The sequence below is a fragment of the Typopeltis vanoorti genome, chromosome 9 (genome assembly GCF_054136105.1).
Source record: "Typopeltis vanoorti isolate ZY-2024b chromosome 9, IOZ_Tvanoo_1.0, whole genome shotgun sequence".
Taxonomy (NCBI): Eukaryota; Metazoa; Arthropoda; class Arachnida; order Uropygi; family Thelyphonidae; genus Typopeltis; species Typopeltis vanoorti.
The window spans coordinates 53,720,841-53,738,031 of record NC_143557.1 but is presented as its reverse complement, the minus strand read 5'-3'; the positions used below and the strand labels follow the sequence as shown (position 1 = coordinate 53,738,031).

The following is a 17,191-nucleotide window of genomic DNA, read 5'->3' as shown; positions in this document are numbered from 1 at the left end:
TTAGTAAGAGAGTTGATAATATTTTAGTAACAAATGATTTGGTTGGACAGAAGGAAAATGTGCAAATGAATATGAGGAGGTGAAAATGACATGTTATAAGCATTAATGAATGTGTGTGTTTGGCTATACATTAAAGGAATGAGATGGTCTGGGATTCAAAAGAAGTAGTTAAATCTGGGGAAATGATGGAATAGGTAGTGATAGAGATTAACAATCAGAGGCAACTGTGAAGGAGTCACATCTGAGATGTGGCATGAATAGTACTGGTAATAGACCCAAAAATGAATTGCTGAGTTTTAGTTATGAATGCCTGGGAGTATGAAAAGGAAGACAAAATTGTTGCATTGCTTGAGTTAACTGCCTTAAAATTGTAATTTACAATTTTGTAATTTACATTCTCTTAATCTGTCCTCATACTCCACATCCCAAAGACCACTGACCACTTTTGTGAATCTTCTCAGGATCCTTTCTAACATATGCTCATCACTATGAAAACCCGGTGACCAAATTTGTACACAATAATCCACATGAGGCCTGATCAAGGCCTTATACAACAGTATCGTAACCTCTTTATTTATGCATCTCAGGGTCCTCTGCATCATTGCCGTATCCAATGTGATGTCTTCACATCTACTGCAATGTGGCCCCTGAATTTCATGTTCTTGTCCACCACCACTCACAGATCTCTCATCTTCTCTGCCTCCTTTAAAGTTTCCTCACCAAGTGTATACTTTGCATCCCATTGTTGCTTACCATATTTTGAAACATTACACTTTGCAACATTAAACTGATAGTTTCACTTATCTTCCCATTCATGCAATCTATTCAAGTCCTCCTGTAAGGCCATAACATCTGCTTGACTCTACATTGCCCTTCCCAAATTTGCATCATCTGCAAACAGCTGCATATCACCAGTTAAGCCCATCCCAATATCATTAATATACAAATTGCACATGTTCCTAAAACTGATCATTGCAGCACACCACTAGCCCCCCCCCTTCCTCTTTCGAGATATTGCGCCCTCGTATACAACTTTCTGATACCTATCTGACAGCCAGCCACCAATCCAATTCAGAAGTATAATATCCAATCTCATCCATTTCAATTTATTTAATAGCTTGTTGTGTGGCTGACTTCAAAAGCTTTTGCAGAATCTAAGTATACCACTGTATATGCATCTCCCTGGTCCAAGACATTTGTCAACTTGTTATAGTAAGTACATAGGTAAGTTAGGAAAACATGATCTCCCTTTAACAAACTCATGCTGACAAACACAGAGAATACTGCTTATCAACACATTTCTGTATCCAAGTTCTCACCAATCTCTCTAGTACCTTCAGAACAACTCGGGATATACAGATTGGCCACTAATTTTTAGCCACAGCCTTATCACCACTTTTATGCAGTGGAACAATTTTACTTCTTTGAACCTGTGCTGTTGTAAAACTCGTATTAAACATGCATAATCACCTTGAGGGATGGTATTAAGGCTTATTATAATGAAAATATGATCATTTTAATTATGGTAACATAAAGTGGAATAAGATATGGCACCGGAAACATAGAACATTAATTTATCAAATTTTTGAAGGATGAGTTCTTTAAACAGTATTTAACAATGCCCACTAGAACAGATGGGAACGCTGTGCATCACATTTTTACTTTACAGCACATCATCGAACAAAGTGTAGAGCTTAGAAGCTCATCATACCTAAATTTTATAGATTTTGCTAAAGCATTTGACAGTATTGATACAGAAATATTATGGTTAAATATTAGAAGTTATAGAATTCTTGACAAATATATGAGCATAATCATAGAAATGTATAAAGAAAGAAAGTTGTGTTATTGCATGGCAAACAACATCAGAATGGTGTGAGATAAAGCGTGAGATAAGGTTATGTAATATCTGGTTTATTCTTTAACATAGTCATTGATTGGATTATGAAAAAAGTTATATGTATAAAAAGTGGAATTAAATAGAATCCTGTGTCACTTTTTGAAGATCTATATTATGCAAATGACATAGTTTTGATGTCATCAAAATAGAATGATATAAAAACAAAAATCAGAAGGCTTGTTTATATAATAAAGCAGCTGAAATGATTGGTCTTAAAATAAAGGTTCTTAAATTGAAAAGCAAATGTCACAAAGAAATTAAATGCAATTATGAAGTAGAAGTTGTAATTTTTACATACTTAGGAGCAAATGTGGATACTGAAGGTTAGAACTGACAGGGATATAATACAAAGATTGACTTTAAAAAAAAAGCTAACACTGATTTTGCAAAATTAAATAATATCTGGAGATCGATCATCCAATTAAATAATATGCGAAATCAACCAAACCATATATGATCTTTTCTTTTAGGCTTACACGGTGATCTGAATGCATTTTTGAAAATTATGGAGACAACTACCATGTTTGAATAAGAACTTTAGTGTAATATAACTAAAATCTACATTCGACGTTTCGACCTTTATGTCAAGGTCATCTTCTGGAGCATGCAACTATACACAGGAAACAAGCTATACTACAATCAAACTGGTTTGTTAAAGACACTGACCAACCGCTACAACAGTTGTTGGCCTGACCTCTGGTGGGAAAAAAAAAATTATACATCAACGCTAGAGTCCTATTATTAGTGTTATCTGTTGGTTGTAGAAATACATTGGGCACAACAAGTATCTATCTATATATCTTCTACACATTCCAGCCAGTTGGTATGGAATGGTTTCTAATACTAGCTAAGGATTGGCTAGAGTCCTGACTTATGCTGGATCTTATATATTAGGTAGGCTGAATGTGTGCCAGCCAGATCCTTGGAATTTTGTTGCCATCTTTGTTGTTGATATTTGGGTGGTTTATCAGGATTTCGCAGGATTCCTTAAATTTCCTTTCGTACCAGGTTTTTGTGCAGTGTAAAGAGCAGGTGCTTTTCCAGTTGATTTGGTGTAAGGTGTTGAGTGCATGGTCTGAGAGGCCTGCTTCACCATAATGGTTATATTTAATGTGTCTAATGTGTTCTTTCTTGCGTATAGGGATTGTCCGTCCTGTTTCACCAATGTACTGTAAGTTACAGGTGCAGCGGATGCAATAGACTCCAGAATGTGCTAATGGGAGGAGAGGATCCTTAGAGGAGTAGAATATGGTTTTAAGTTTAGTATGTGGTTTAAAGGTGGCATTGAGGTTATAATGTCGTAGGATTCTGTTGACTTTTTCCGATAACCCTTTAATGTATGGGATGGCTATGGTTTTACTGTAATCTAGATTCGTTTTTGTTGTAGTTTTATGGAATATTTTATTAACAGTATTTTTGTTATAGCCATTATTTATGAATGTGTCACTGATTATTTTTAGTTCTTGTTTCAGGGCTTGCTGGTTAGAGCAAATTGTTGTAGCTCTGTTTTTAAGGGTGTTAATGATGCCATATTTTTATGATGGGTGGTGGTATGAATTAGCATGTTTTTATTGGCCAGTGTGTGTCGGTTTTCAGTAGACCATGAAGGATAGACTGCCTGAAGGAAGACGTGTGACTAGTGTGTCGAGGAACGGGAGCGATTTTGGTTTTCGATTTCAATGGTAAATTGTATGCGTTCGTGTTGTTTGTTCAGGTGGCTAAGGAATGTGTTTAGCGTGCGTTGCCCGTGCGGCCAGATCGCAAACACGTCATCAACGCATCAAAGCCAGACTGTCGGTCTTAGCATGGCGGAATCAAGAGCCCTTTGCTCAAAGGTTTCCATGTAGAAGTTAGCGATTGGGGGGGAGGGGGGGAGGAGATAGTAGTGAGCCCATGGCTGTACCTTCTTTGTTGTGTGTTTTTTGTGTAGGAGGGGGAATAATAACAAAAGCGGATAAAGGCAATGCCACTGTTATCGTTGACAGGTCAACATACGTACTTCAAATGAATCAACTAGTAGCTGATAACAACACATAAAATGGTAAATTACAACCCAACAAAAAGGATAAAGGATAAAACGAAACACTACTCAAGTCTGTCACTTCTTTGCCACCAGACACGGTTAAAAAACTCAAACCTCACTACGCCTGCCCCCTCCAGATTATATGGTGTTCTGAAAATACACAAACAAAATGTGCCCCTTCGACCAATCGTGCAAGGAATAGACAGTTCCCAATTACCACATAGCCAAGAAATTAGCGACAACACTCAAGGAGTTGGTAGATCATTCCCCCTCTTACGTAAAAAACACACAACACTTTATAAACAAAATTAAAAACATAACACTCGACAAAGACGACTTATTAGTCAGTTTAGATGTTTCTGCCCTTTTCACTAATGTCCCCATCAATGACACAATTCTCCTACTACAGAACAAATTTCCGCCCGGCATTACGGCCCTCTTTGCCCATGCACTAAAGTCCGGTTACTTTGTGTGGCAAAACAAATTCTACCTACAAAAAGAAGGTACAGCCATGGGCTCACCACTATCCCCCCCCCCAATCGCTAACTTCTACATGGAAACCTTTGAGCAAAGGGCTCTTGATTCCACCATGCTAAGACCGACAGTCTGGTTTTGATATGTTGACAACATGTTTGCGATCTGGCCGCACGGGCAACAAACGCTAAACACATTCCTCAGCCACCTGAACAAACAACACGAACGCATACAATTCACCATCGAAATTGAAAATCAAAATTCGCTCCCATTCCTAGACACACTAGTCACACGTCTTCCTTCAGGCAGTCTATCCTTCACGGTCTACCGAAAACCGACACACACTGGCCAATACATACATGCTAATTCATACCACCACCCATCACAAAAATACGGAGTCATTAACACTCTTCAAAACAGAGCCACAACTATTTGCTCTAACCAAGCCCTGAAACAAGAACTAAAAATCATTAGTGACACATTCATAAATAATGGCTATAACAAAAATACTGTTAATAAAATACTCTATAAAACTACAACAAAAACGAATCTAGATTACAGTAAAACCATAGCCATCCCATACATTAAAGGGTTATCAGAAAAAGTCAACAGAATCCTACGACATTATAACCTCAATGCCACCTTTAAACAATCCACTAAACTTAAAACCATATTCAACTCCTCTAAGGATCCTCTCTTCCCATTAGCACATCCTGGAGTCTATTGCATCCGCTGCACCTGTAATAACTTACCGTACATTGGTGAAACAGGACGGACAATCCCTATACGCAAGAAAGAACACATTAGACACATTAAATATAACCATTATGGTGAAGCAGGCCTCTCAGACCACGCACTCAACACCTTACACCAAATCAACTGGAAAAGCACCTGCTCCTTACACCGCACAAAAACCTGGTACGAAAGGAAATTTAAGGAATCCTGCGAAATCCTGATAAGCCACCCAAATATCAACAACAAAGATGGCATGAAAATTCCAAGGATCTGGATGGCACACTTTCACCCTACCTAGTATGAAAGATCCAGCATAAGTCAGGACTCTAGCCAATCCTTAGCTAGTATTAGAAACCATTCCATACCAACTGGCTGGAATGATGTTAATATATATATATAGTAGACAACACTAATAATAGAACTCTAGCGTTGATGTATAATTTTTCTTTTTATATTTTTTATTTTATTTTATTTTATTTTTTATTCTTATTTATTTATTTATTTATTATATTTTTTTTTTCACCAGAGATCAGGCCAACAATTGTTGTAGCGGTTGGTCAGTGTCTTTAACAAACCAGTTTTATTGTAGTATAACTTGTTTCCTGTGTATAGTTGTGTGCTCCAGAAGATGACCTTGACATAAAGGTCGAAACGTCGAATGTAGATTTTAGTTATATTAAACTAAAGTTTTTATTCAAACACAGTAGTTGTCTCCATCATTTTCAAAAATGCCTATTTATTGCTCTGTTTTTGAGCATATGTATGATGCTAAGTTTTTGTGCATAATGATGAGTAGATTTAAAATGAAGATAACGTCCAGTGTCTGTAGGCTTGTGGTAGATTGTGAGCTTCATTTGTCCATTATCCTGTTTTTTTTACTAATACGTCCAAAAAAAGGTAATTGATGCTTGTTTTCTAACTCTAACGTGAACTTAATTTTTTGGTGGAAAGAGTATTTTTTGAAGGAACTCGTGTAAGGCATTTTCTGTGTCTTTCGAATGCCTTACACGAGTGCCTTCAAAAAATCAAGCTCACAATCTATCGCAAACCTACAGGCACTGGAAGTTATCTTCATTTTAATGAAGATAACGTCCATGTCTGTCACTCATATCAAAAACTCTCTCCAAAAATGGTTATCCACAAAATATAATTCAAAAGATTTTCTATGGAAACAGCCCACAGCAACAATCTCAAATGACACAGTACACATCATCCATCGTCATACCTTATGCAGGCGCAGTCTCCACCAAAATAGCAAAAATCATGAAGTCTTTCAACATCAGGGTTGCCTTTAAACCTATTTTAACTACTTGGTTAGACTATAATAAATTAAGTTTAGTCCCTTATCCAAGTGTAAGAAAACAAAGTTTGCACCTGAAAATATCTTCAAGACTGAGGTAAGGTAGTGCAATGACCTCTCCTATTGCTTCTGCCTTAGTATCTCCACGTTTGAGTCTGCCTCCCACTGACGAGACCTCAATAAAGGTTGAAACCGGTCTGGGTATTGGCCCTTCACTTAATGCATAGCAGTATACATGTCCGTAAGGAGATGTGCTTTGCATTATGGGAGATACTGAGACAAGGAGTGATGAGAGCTTGGGCCACCTTTGCTCGGAGTTGCTGTTGCACTACCTTACCTCAGTCCTGAAGATATTTTCAGGCGCAAACTTTGTTTGCTTACGCTTGGATAAAGGATTAAACTAAATTTATTATAGTCTAACCAAGTGAAAAATAAACTTCCAACATCTTTCTGTAAATCCAGAGTAATTCAATAATAAGGTGGTACACCTGTTGGCTTCTCCTATAGGTAACTATGACCTCTCCTATTGCTTCTGCCTTAAGTATCTCCACATTTGGGTCTGCCTCCCATGCTGGATGCTGGATATGAGAGGCTCTGCTTGGGAAAGGTTTTTGCCTGTCTCCGAGTAGAGCCACCACTGAGATTATAGCTCTGTCTGGTGGTGGGGTGAGCCTGCCACTGGGTAGAGCCAACGCTGAGAAGTTCTTCTTGGTGACGGTGTGAGGCTGTCACTGAGTGGAACAAAGCTGAGTTGGGCGATCTTTCAGGATCGTCTAATTTTTAGAGAGGTCTTTACTTAAATACCCCTCAATAAAGGTTGAAACTGGTCTGGGTAGCGGCCCTTCCTTTGATGCTTAGCAGTATATATGTCTGCAAGGAGATGTGTTTTGCATTATGGGAGATACTGAGACAAGGAGTGATGAGAGCTTGGTCCACCTTTGCTCGCAGTTGCCTGGTGTTGCACTACCTTACCTCAGTCCTGAAGTTATTTTCTGGCACAAACTTTGTTTGCTTACACTTGGATAAAGGATTAAACTAAATTTACTATTTTAACTACACGGCACATATTAAGATCTCCTAAGGACAGCATCGCTTTCTACAAATATGCAGGAGTATACAACATCCCATGTTCTTGTGGACTGAACTATGTAGGCAAAACATCACGAAGCCTAGAAATCCGAAAAAAAAAAGAACATATCGGAGATGTCAACAACAACAGAACAGACACCTCAGGATTAGCTCATTGGTTCTTAATTTCGATTCCATTGATTGGGATAACAGCTCTATGCCATACATTGAAGAAGACTTCAAATGTAGAAACTTTAAAGAAGCTGCAGTAGTACTCCATACAGGAGACCATCTCATAGAAATCAAGGCATGATATTAAAAGACATTTGGAAAAGCTTAATAAATTCACTATGTTTAGCAGAACTGAATTACGCGAAAAACTATAAAACGTGATCTACTAACAATGATTAATTCTCCACGCTTTATGCTCTTAATGTCGCGCATCTTTTTTCAATTTTTTTAAACTGATTTTAAGGTCATTACTGCATTCTTCTGTTGTAGCATTTAATGTTAATGTAACCATTCTCACCTGAAGAATCCAGACAGACCAAAGCTGGCGAAACTGGTTGACAATTGTATACATATATTTATAAAGAATCATCCAAAAAAATCCAAAGATAATGTTTCATTTATAAGTTTCTTTTATGTTCCTTCTTTTCCTTCTGTCAACTAAATATTGCAGTCCTGTCACCAGCTTGGTCTGTTGAATCTCTGAATCTTCTCAACTACCTCTTCATATCCAAGAAACCTAGGTGACCATAACCTTATAAAGAGGGAGATAATTCTTCTTTATCTCTTTTGTTGATGTGTTGGCTGTTTTGCTTTCGTTTGCAGCATGCTTTCTGAAATTCAACTCTTCGTCCACCATCATCCTGAAATACCTATCCTGTCAACTGTCATCTCCATACAGGAGGTTGACTATTACGGATGGCTAGCGCACCATTTGATTGAAGACACCTAATAATGTGCAGTAGAAAGGTAAGATGGTGAGGCTCTGATATCATCCATCTCACAGTATTCTATGTCTGTAGATATTTGTGTTCATTGGGACTGGTTTGCCTGTTTTGAGGGTTGAAAAAACTGAGTTTCTAAGGAAAAAACCCTCTACTTCTGTATGAGATTGGCTAAGTCACCATAATAAAGAAATTATTATACATGATAGAAGAAAATAAAAGAAAGAAAGAGATATAAAAGAAAGAGAAAGAGATTCTGGATCTAGCTGCAATTGAAGAGACTTCAATAAAGGTTGAAACTGGTCTGGGCATGGCCATTCCCATGCATAACATTATACATGTCCGTAAGGATATGTGCTTTGCATTATGGGACACTAAGGGAATTAATATGAAGTCATTAGCCTCTATATACAAGTTGCCCAGTCGTGATGTTATTTCACATGCAAATTTTTATATCACCTTAGAAGTAAATAACCAAATAGTCTTTTTAGATCTTCTAATTCTTTATCAACCAGGTGGAAGCTTACAGTTTTCAGTTTTTGAACTCATATAGGCTGTTATATCACACTGAATCGTATACCACCATTCTAGTCAAAAGACTGGAACTATTACGATTTAAGTACATCATGCTCATTCTTTTGTTTTGCAGAGGATATTTTGCAGAAAGAATTATAACGTATTAAATCAACCTTTCTATCAAATTGCTTTAAGGATTCCTTCATCATGTGTAGAGTGGTTTTAGTGCTCCTGAAGGATATGTAAATTTTTCATATTTTAGTTGATAATATTAGGTTTTTCTTTTAAAAAAAACTACAATAAGTAGTGTCTGATTGACTGAGATATTCAGTGTGTAAAAAACCTTCTATATTTTTTATAAATTTTATTATTATTTTTTTAATACAATATTGTCGGTATTGCACTAGTGCGTGGTAGAACAAAGGTGACAAAGACCATGTTGTTGAGTGATTTGAATTTGTGGGATTTTGTGCTGTGCAGTGTGTGTGTGTGTGTGTGAAGTGTATTCATTGTGAAAATTAAAGGATACATGGAAGGAAATTGAAACTGGAGAGAGAGAGAGAGAGAGAGTGAATTAAATGTTTCGAAAGCGAGTACCTATCAGATGACGAGAACACAGCAAATGTTAGTAGAGTGGACAGTATCGATGGTAAGATGGAAAATGATATTATTAATGTTGAAGGAGCGGCCATGGAAATAGAAGAGAATGAAATGGACATTAATAAAGAAATAGCATGATTGAATGTTATCCTTCACAGGACAAACTGTGAAATTGAAAAAAATTGCAGAACTGTCAAGAGATTGTTTGTGAAGAAATATTTGTTAGCAGCAATGGTAAGCTGTATTCCACGAGTGAAGAAGAGGACACAATTTGGAGTAAAGTGAATGAAAAACAATATTAAACAGGAGCTACATGCAAAAAAGAGGCTATGGAAGAGATATAAGGAGACAGGTGAAGAGAAGATGCAAGAAGCATTCTATTTTGGAGGATGTAAAGGAGTTGTTAGAAGAGGCAAAAACTGAAGAGCGAGAAGGTCTTCTTTTAGCATGCTATGATAGAGGTGAACTGAGGAGGTCATTGATAACAATGAGTCTATACGTAGATTGTGACAAAGGAATGATGTCGAATTTGTGAATCTGTCATCTGTGTTTGACAGAATGAAAGATTTATTCAATGCTAATCGACTGCTTCTAAATTGTTTTGGTGTTAGGTGTCTAGAGAGAGCTTTGTTCACTGAGCATGCTGAAACACAAATTCAGGAAAACTTAGGGTGGAAGCAGGTGAGTTTAGGTGAAGACACCCATGAGGTGAATGAATGTGAGAATAACCTAGTGAGGAATCTAGTCTCTAATGCCAAAACACTGAATAAAATGGTCAATCTAGGAAGTAAAGTTCGGGTTGTGACCTAAAGGGATACCGCAGTTTTTATATCCTAATGCCAGAAGTATCAGGAACAAAGGGAGGAGTTTTTGGCATTGGTCAGCGCACCATTGCCAAAAGTTATAGGCATTAGTGAGACTTGGCTAACAGCAGATGATGTATTACAGGGATAGAATATGAATTGTTTAGTATTTTCAGGGAAGATGGAGAAGATATAATTGGGAAGTCTGCTGCTGATGATAGTGGATGAATTGCAGCCAAAATGAATTGGAAACAGGCAGAAGAGTGGCTGTTCATTTCAAGCAGTCTGTTATGAGATTAAGGCCAGTAAGACAAACTATACATTTGGTTGTTGCTATAGGCCAGGGAGTTCCATGGATGTTCTGCATATCCATATCCAAATTAGTACAACGAATACATGCATATCCAAATTAGTACAATGAATACAAGTCGAGTGATTATTATGGAAGACTTCAAATATGAAGATGTAGACTGGGAGGAAGAGAGATCACATGGGAGAAACAAAATGGAATTTATACACCTACTAAGAGATAATTACTTGAGGCAGCATGTGATAGAAGGGACCAGGGGTGTGAGAGTATTGGACCTGGTCATAGGTTCAGAAGAGCTATCCATAACCAAGGTGACTACATTGCCTTCGATTGGTAAATGTGACCATTCGGTCTTGACTTGGGAGATGATTGTATGGCAAGAGGAAGATTCTGTCAAGAAGGGGTATGTGTGGAACAACAAGGCAGGTGATTATGGCAAGCTTAGGAAGAAGCTTCAATCTGTGCCAGGGCATAAAACACTGCAGAGTAAAGATGTTAGTAGTGCATGTTAGATATTTAAGAGTCTCAAGAGGAAGCAATATTAAATTGTAAACTTAAGGTAAGTAGTATAATCTTTAAAGGTACCTGTGACATAACTATAAATAATAAATTACATGATAACCACAGTAATTAACTTTAATGAAATGAAAGTACAGATGTTTCATACTGAAAATAACAATTTGAAATATCTGTACTACTTTCATTTCATTGAAGTTAATTACCGTGGTTATCGTGTAATTTAATTATTTAAGGTAAGGAGGGTTAATCAGGTAGGAGTTAAATGGATGAATAATATCATTGAGCATGAGCTACAGAAGAAGAAAATGCTATGGAGAGTATATAGAGAGAAAGAGGTGATCAGCGTGGAAAGGAAAGCAAAATCAGATTATGAGAAGAATCCAGCTGAGCAGACCAAATGAAATCCCAAAGAGTTATTTTGTTATGTGGTAAGTAAGAGGAAGAATGACTATGGAAGATTAACTTTAATGAGTGATGATGATCACAAGGAGACAGAAGCAGATAAAATAGTTAAGTTACTGAGTGACCACTTTGCAAGGATATATCATCCTAGTTAAGTTACTGCTTTAGCCTATTTTACAAACACTAATATGGGAACAGAGGTGGATGAATTGGAGGTACTTAGAATATTGCAGAATTTCAATGTAAATACAGCTGTGGGGGTTAGATAGGATATCATCTAAGGTTTAGCAAGAAATGTGCAAGGGAACTGGCATTGCCTTTGACTAGGCTGTTTAATTCAAGTCTCAGCTCTGGTAGAATTTCAAGGGAATGGAAAGAGAGCAAAATAATTGCTTTGCATAAGGGAGGTTCTAAGACTACAGTAGCAAATTGTAGACCAATCAGTATCCCAGGTTTGGTAGTAAAAGTACTAGAAAAATTGGTAAAAAATGGAATTCAAGAATGGGTAGATAAAAATATGATGCTTTATGAGGGTCAACATGGCTTTGTGAAGGGTCGGGCATGCTTAGTAATTTACTAACTTTTTATAAAAGAGTAACAGCTGAGTTGAATAAAGAAAATGGCTACACGATGATTTTGCTGGATTTTTCGAAGGCATTTGACAGAATACCACAGGGAACTCTTTTATGTAAATCAGAACAAATGAGGATAGATATGATATTGGTTAAGTGGATAAGAGGGCAGCTGCTGGACAGATATCAAAAAGTGGTATATGGAGGGGCAGAATCAAGGCAAATACAGGTGACTAGCAGTGCTTTGACCACTACTGTTTAATTTGTACATAAATGATATAGAAAATAACCTGAACCTAATTATTCAGTTGTTTGCTGATGTTTTGAAATAGCTAATGTAATTGTTAATCAAGGCAATGTGGAGAGCTTGCAGAACAATTTAAATAGGTTGTCACTATGGATAAAAGATAATGGGTCAGTCAGTTCAATGTGGAGAAATGTAAAGTTATTCATTATGTAATAAATAAATTACAACTGTGTATCACATTGATAGAACTGCACTCTAAGATTTAGATGAAGCTTTAAATTTAGGGGTCATGGTAGAGTTAAATTTTAGAGGACATGTTGCTAAGGTTGCTAAAGTAGTCCATAAGATTTCTTGACTATTGAAGAACACACTAACAAGTAGAGATAAGGAAGTTGTTATTCTTCTTTATAAATCTTTGATACATACACATCTGGATTACTTTGCTCAGGTCTAGTCTCCTGTGTTTGTTGGGGATGAGGAAGTGGTAGAGAAGATTCAGAGGCGAGTGACCAAGATGGTGAGTGGTCTGTGGAACGTTTCCTATGGTGATAGATTGAGGGTGTGTAGACTGTAGCAGTTGGTTGATAGGAGAAAAAGAGGTCATATGAAAGAAACATTTAAATTGCTTAAAGGATTTTTAAGCAATTTAAATCTAGAGGGCCAGAACAAGGGGTCATTCCTGGAAGTCGAATAAAGGTGTGGTTAATAGGGGTGTATGGTCTAGATTTTTTGCTTGGAGAGTTGTGTATGAATGGAATGGGTTGCCATAGCCAGTTGTGAGTGCTCTGTCTGTTAATGGGCTCAATTAGATTTATGATAGATTATGTAGATAGTTTTGGTCTTTGGATTCCATGGAGGTGCCTGTACAATAATAATAATAATAATAAAAAGCTTTTAAAAGTTATGGTTATCTCTGCTTCTTCCGGTATAGAAGAAATAACTTGCATTGCTATCCCTTATGTTCACAGAATTTCTGAACATAGCAAAAGTTCTTAAGGCACTGAATATTTTTGTTGCCTTTTGTCCCATCAAAAAATTCTTCACCTTTCTCACTTCTTCTAAGGACAAGCTTCCACCACCAAATAAAAGCAGACCAGATGATCTGCTTTTATTTGTCTAGAAGAATACAACACTGTCTTGTATTAAATATCTTGAGCCTGAACAGTCTGGACTTTTTGAGTATACTATCTGCACTGAGCATATTATATTGGAACAAGAGAAGAGTACTTAGTAAAAGTTCATTTTCTCATAGAACATCATTATAAAGAAATGTGTGAAACTTTACTTCTGTCCTAACTTAAAACAGATCTGATGATCTACCTCTATCCCGCATTGTGGGAGATAGCAGTTTGTTAAATCTGTTGATCATTCCTAACTTGATATGAACTTTTTTCTTTTTAAGTTAGGTAATTATTGACCTGTTTTAGTTATCTTTTCCTTAGCTACTATGGTGGCATTTTTTAGAATTGTCTGTTATTATTTAATCGCTGTTTTATAATCCTGTATACTGAAGGTGCCTTATGATACTTAGGTAAATTTTACATTTACTTAGTTTTTTACATGAGTTTTCCTCCGTTTTTATATTTATTTTGAGTGTAACATAATCCCACTCATGTAATATGCTGTTGGAAATCTCATCACTCCAAAGTGCAAACTTGACACTTACTAGCATTGAATTCATAGCCATTATAATTTGCCACATTTTCTAGCTTGTTCAAATCATTCTGTAACTACTATATATCAGTAGCATCTGTGATTACTTTTCATATCTTTGCATCATCAGCAACAACTGATCAATTCCTATTAGATCCTTCCCAGTATCATTAATGTATAGAATGAATAACAGTGGTCCAAGGTCTGATCCCTGGAGAACATTACTGGTCACCTTAAATCTGATAGATATGTTTCTCTGTATAATCATTTACTAAGCTAACAGTATATGCAGACACTATTTATTTTGGGTTAGTTATTTTTCCAACAAATCGCTGTCTCTTTCTCTCCTCAACCCCCCCCCTCCCATCTCAAACTCAAATCATGAATGTGCACATTCTTGGCTAGACATTATAGGATGAAATGTAATGCAGTCAGTACCACAGTGATTTGTACACTATCCATAACTAATAATTAAGAGAAATTCTATATTTGGATGATATATCTCAATTACCGAGTGTGGAGTGAATTATATTTCATCTGCATTAGTGAAACATTAACCATTTGCACCTTATTATTATTCTCCTCACACAGCTCTACCAACATACAATATATGATTCTGACTCTCCATCTTAGGTTGCCATTATTATACCTTAACAACACACAAGCAACATTTTCTACCACACTGTTATCTTTCACTCTCCTCTATAAGCTCCTGTTATTCATCCTCACATTCTACTATTCTACAAACACTAAATCATTTGTTCTTACCAGAGTTGTGGAGTCAGAGTCAGAAGCAATTCTTGGTTTATTGGAATCAGAGTTGGAGTCGGTAAAAATGTGCTGACTCTGACTCCTAATGAATTTAAATTATAATATAAATATGTTAAAATTTCCTATTTCACAAATAATAATTTGATTAACCTATTTTTTTTTCAGGTTATAGTTTCAGATTATATTTTAATTTCAAGTTCTTTGCAAATTTCAAAATAAAACATATTTTATGATAATTTATATATTATATTACTGAAAGCAGTACCCCCATAGAAAAAATTCACAATAGCACAAAAAGTGTCAACAAAGTCCTCTGTTTTTGAATACTTTTCAATAACAATAGATGGGAAATATTATGTGTCAATGTATTATAGAAGATGATGATTGTGAAAAAGCACATGATGCAAAAATTAGTAGTTTTTGTGGTTCCAATAAAATGCACCTACAAACATAACAAATTTTAAAAGGTGCAGCATTTTCATCCTGAAGTGTTAGAGGCTGTGAATGAGAAAGACAGCAATAAAAACATTTCCTCTACTTCAGGGCTAAAGAAAGATCAGAAAGTCTACTGGAGGGCCAAACACAAATACCAAGATTATTTATGTGTGACAAAGTTACCATAACAATGATGCCAGAAAAGTTTAAAAACCACATCATTGAAATAGCAGTGAAGAATAGTGTACCTCTATCCTTTTTTTCACAACCAGCATTTTTAGGCTTAAATGGCTAGAAAACTTGGAGTTTCTCTGGAAAGAGAACGTATAATTGAAGAGGCCAAATTATAGAAAGAAGAACTTCAAAAACGAAGGGGCATTTTGTCTTTATTAGAATGGATGCTTGCACATGTCACAGAGTCAATTATTTTGCTATTAATGTTAGATTTGTTGATGAAAACAATAAAATGATAACTCAGACATTGGGAGTAATGAGTCTTTGGACTCCCTGGAGGTGATATATAATAATAATAATAATTGGACACCCAGGTGCATGACAACAGCGAATATCTTCAAAAGTTAGTGGAAGATGTTTTAGAAGAATTGCAGAAGAAGATTAAGATGACGTTTCTGCAAGTAATTTACAAACAGCAAACAAAAAAGAGCATTGAAATTTTAGATGATATCACTGAAGAACATCTCTAAGCTAATTACAGTTCAACATATGCATTAGCAACTAGCAATAAGAGATGGATTGAAAGATTATCATGCAGCTACTCTCATTAGCAAGCTGAGGTAAGTAGCTGTTGCAACTAGGGCCCCCTGAAACAGATGCTATTCTGGAGAGACATGCTGGAAAAAGGAGCCGTTTTTGGATCAGGCAATATGCTGTGGAAGCACGTATTTGATGATAAGGCATTTGCTTGAGCTAAAAGGCTTTCTTGAAGTTCTGACATATCAGTACTTATAGTATAGATACCCCCTTTAGGCAGATACCCCTTTACTTTCTGCCTCATGAGAACTTAGTCCAGCAATTGAATTCTTCTTCTTTGAGTGTCATCTCCTATCGGAGGTCGGCGACCACCTTGGCAAATTTTGAGCGATTCTCAGCTATTCTGAGCAGTCTCTCAGAGTTCATATCAGTCCACTGTCTGATATCTGCCAGCCAAGATTTTCTTCGTCTTCCTTGTCCTCTTCTTCCATTTATCTTCCCTTTTATAATCAATTGAAGTATCTTATATTTTTCATTACGAAGTAGGTGACCAAGATATGCAGTTTTCCTTCTTTTTATGGTATCTAAAAGTTCACGTGATTTCCCCATTTGTTTCAGTACTTCCTGATTGGACATTTTTGCTGTCCATGGGATTTTTAACATTCGTCTGTATAACCACATCTCAAAGGCTTCAAGTCTTTTTATTGATGTTGTCTTCAAGGTCCAAGTTTCTGCACCGTACAGCAGTACAGACCATACATAGCATTTAACCATGCGTACTCTAAGCTCTAAGTTTAAACTGCGGTTACACAGTGTTGATTTCATCAAGAGAAAATTTTTTCTTGCCATTTCAATTCTAACTTTTATTTCCATTTCTGGATTGCAATCTTCATTTAACCAGCATCCGAGATATTTAAACTTTGTCACTCTTTCTATTTGTTTCCTATTTAAAGAAAGTGCTAAATTAAGAATTGGTTTCTTACTTATGACCATGAATTTAGTTTTGATGATATTTATTTTTAATCCCATTTTTTCACTCTCTGCATTTATTAGCTCCAAAAGATTTTAAAGATCCTGAATATTGTCAGCCAGAAGAGCTGTATCATCGGCATATCGGATGTTACTGATGATTTCACCATTTACACTAATCCCTTCCTTTCTTCCTTCCAAGACTTTTTGAAATATGGCTTCTGAGTAGA

The 17,191-nt window shown here is 36.3% G+C and overlaps 1 protein-coding gene across 1 annotated transcript in view; it reads left to right on the top strand.

The window, feature by feature from the left end:
• LOC150103052 (meiotic recombination protein DMC1 homolog) overlaps positions 1-17,191 on the top strand; it is a 320,619-nt gene that overhangs the window by 247,927 nt on the left and 55,501 nt on the right. The gene's annotated exons all lie outside the window — the stretch shown is intronic.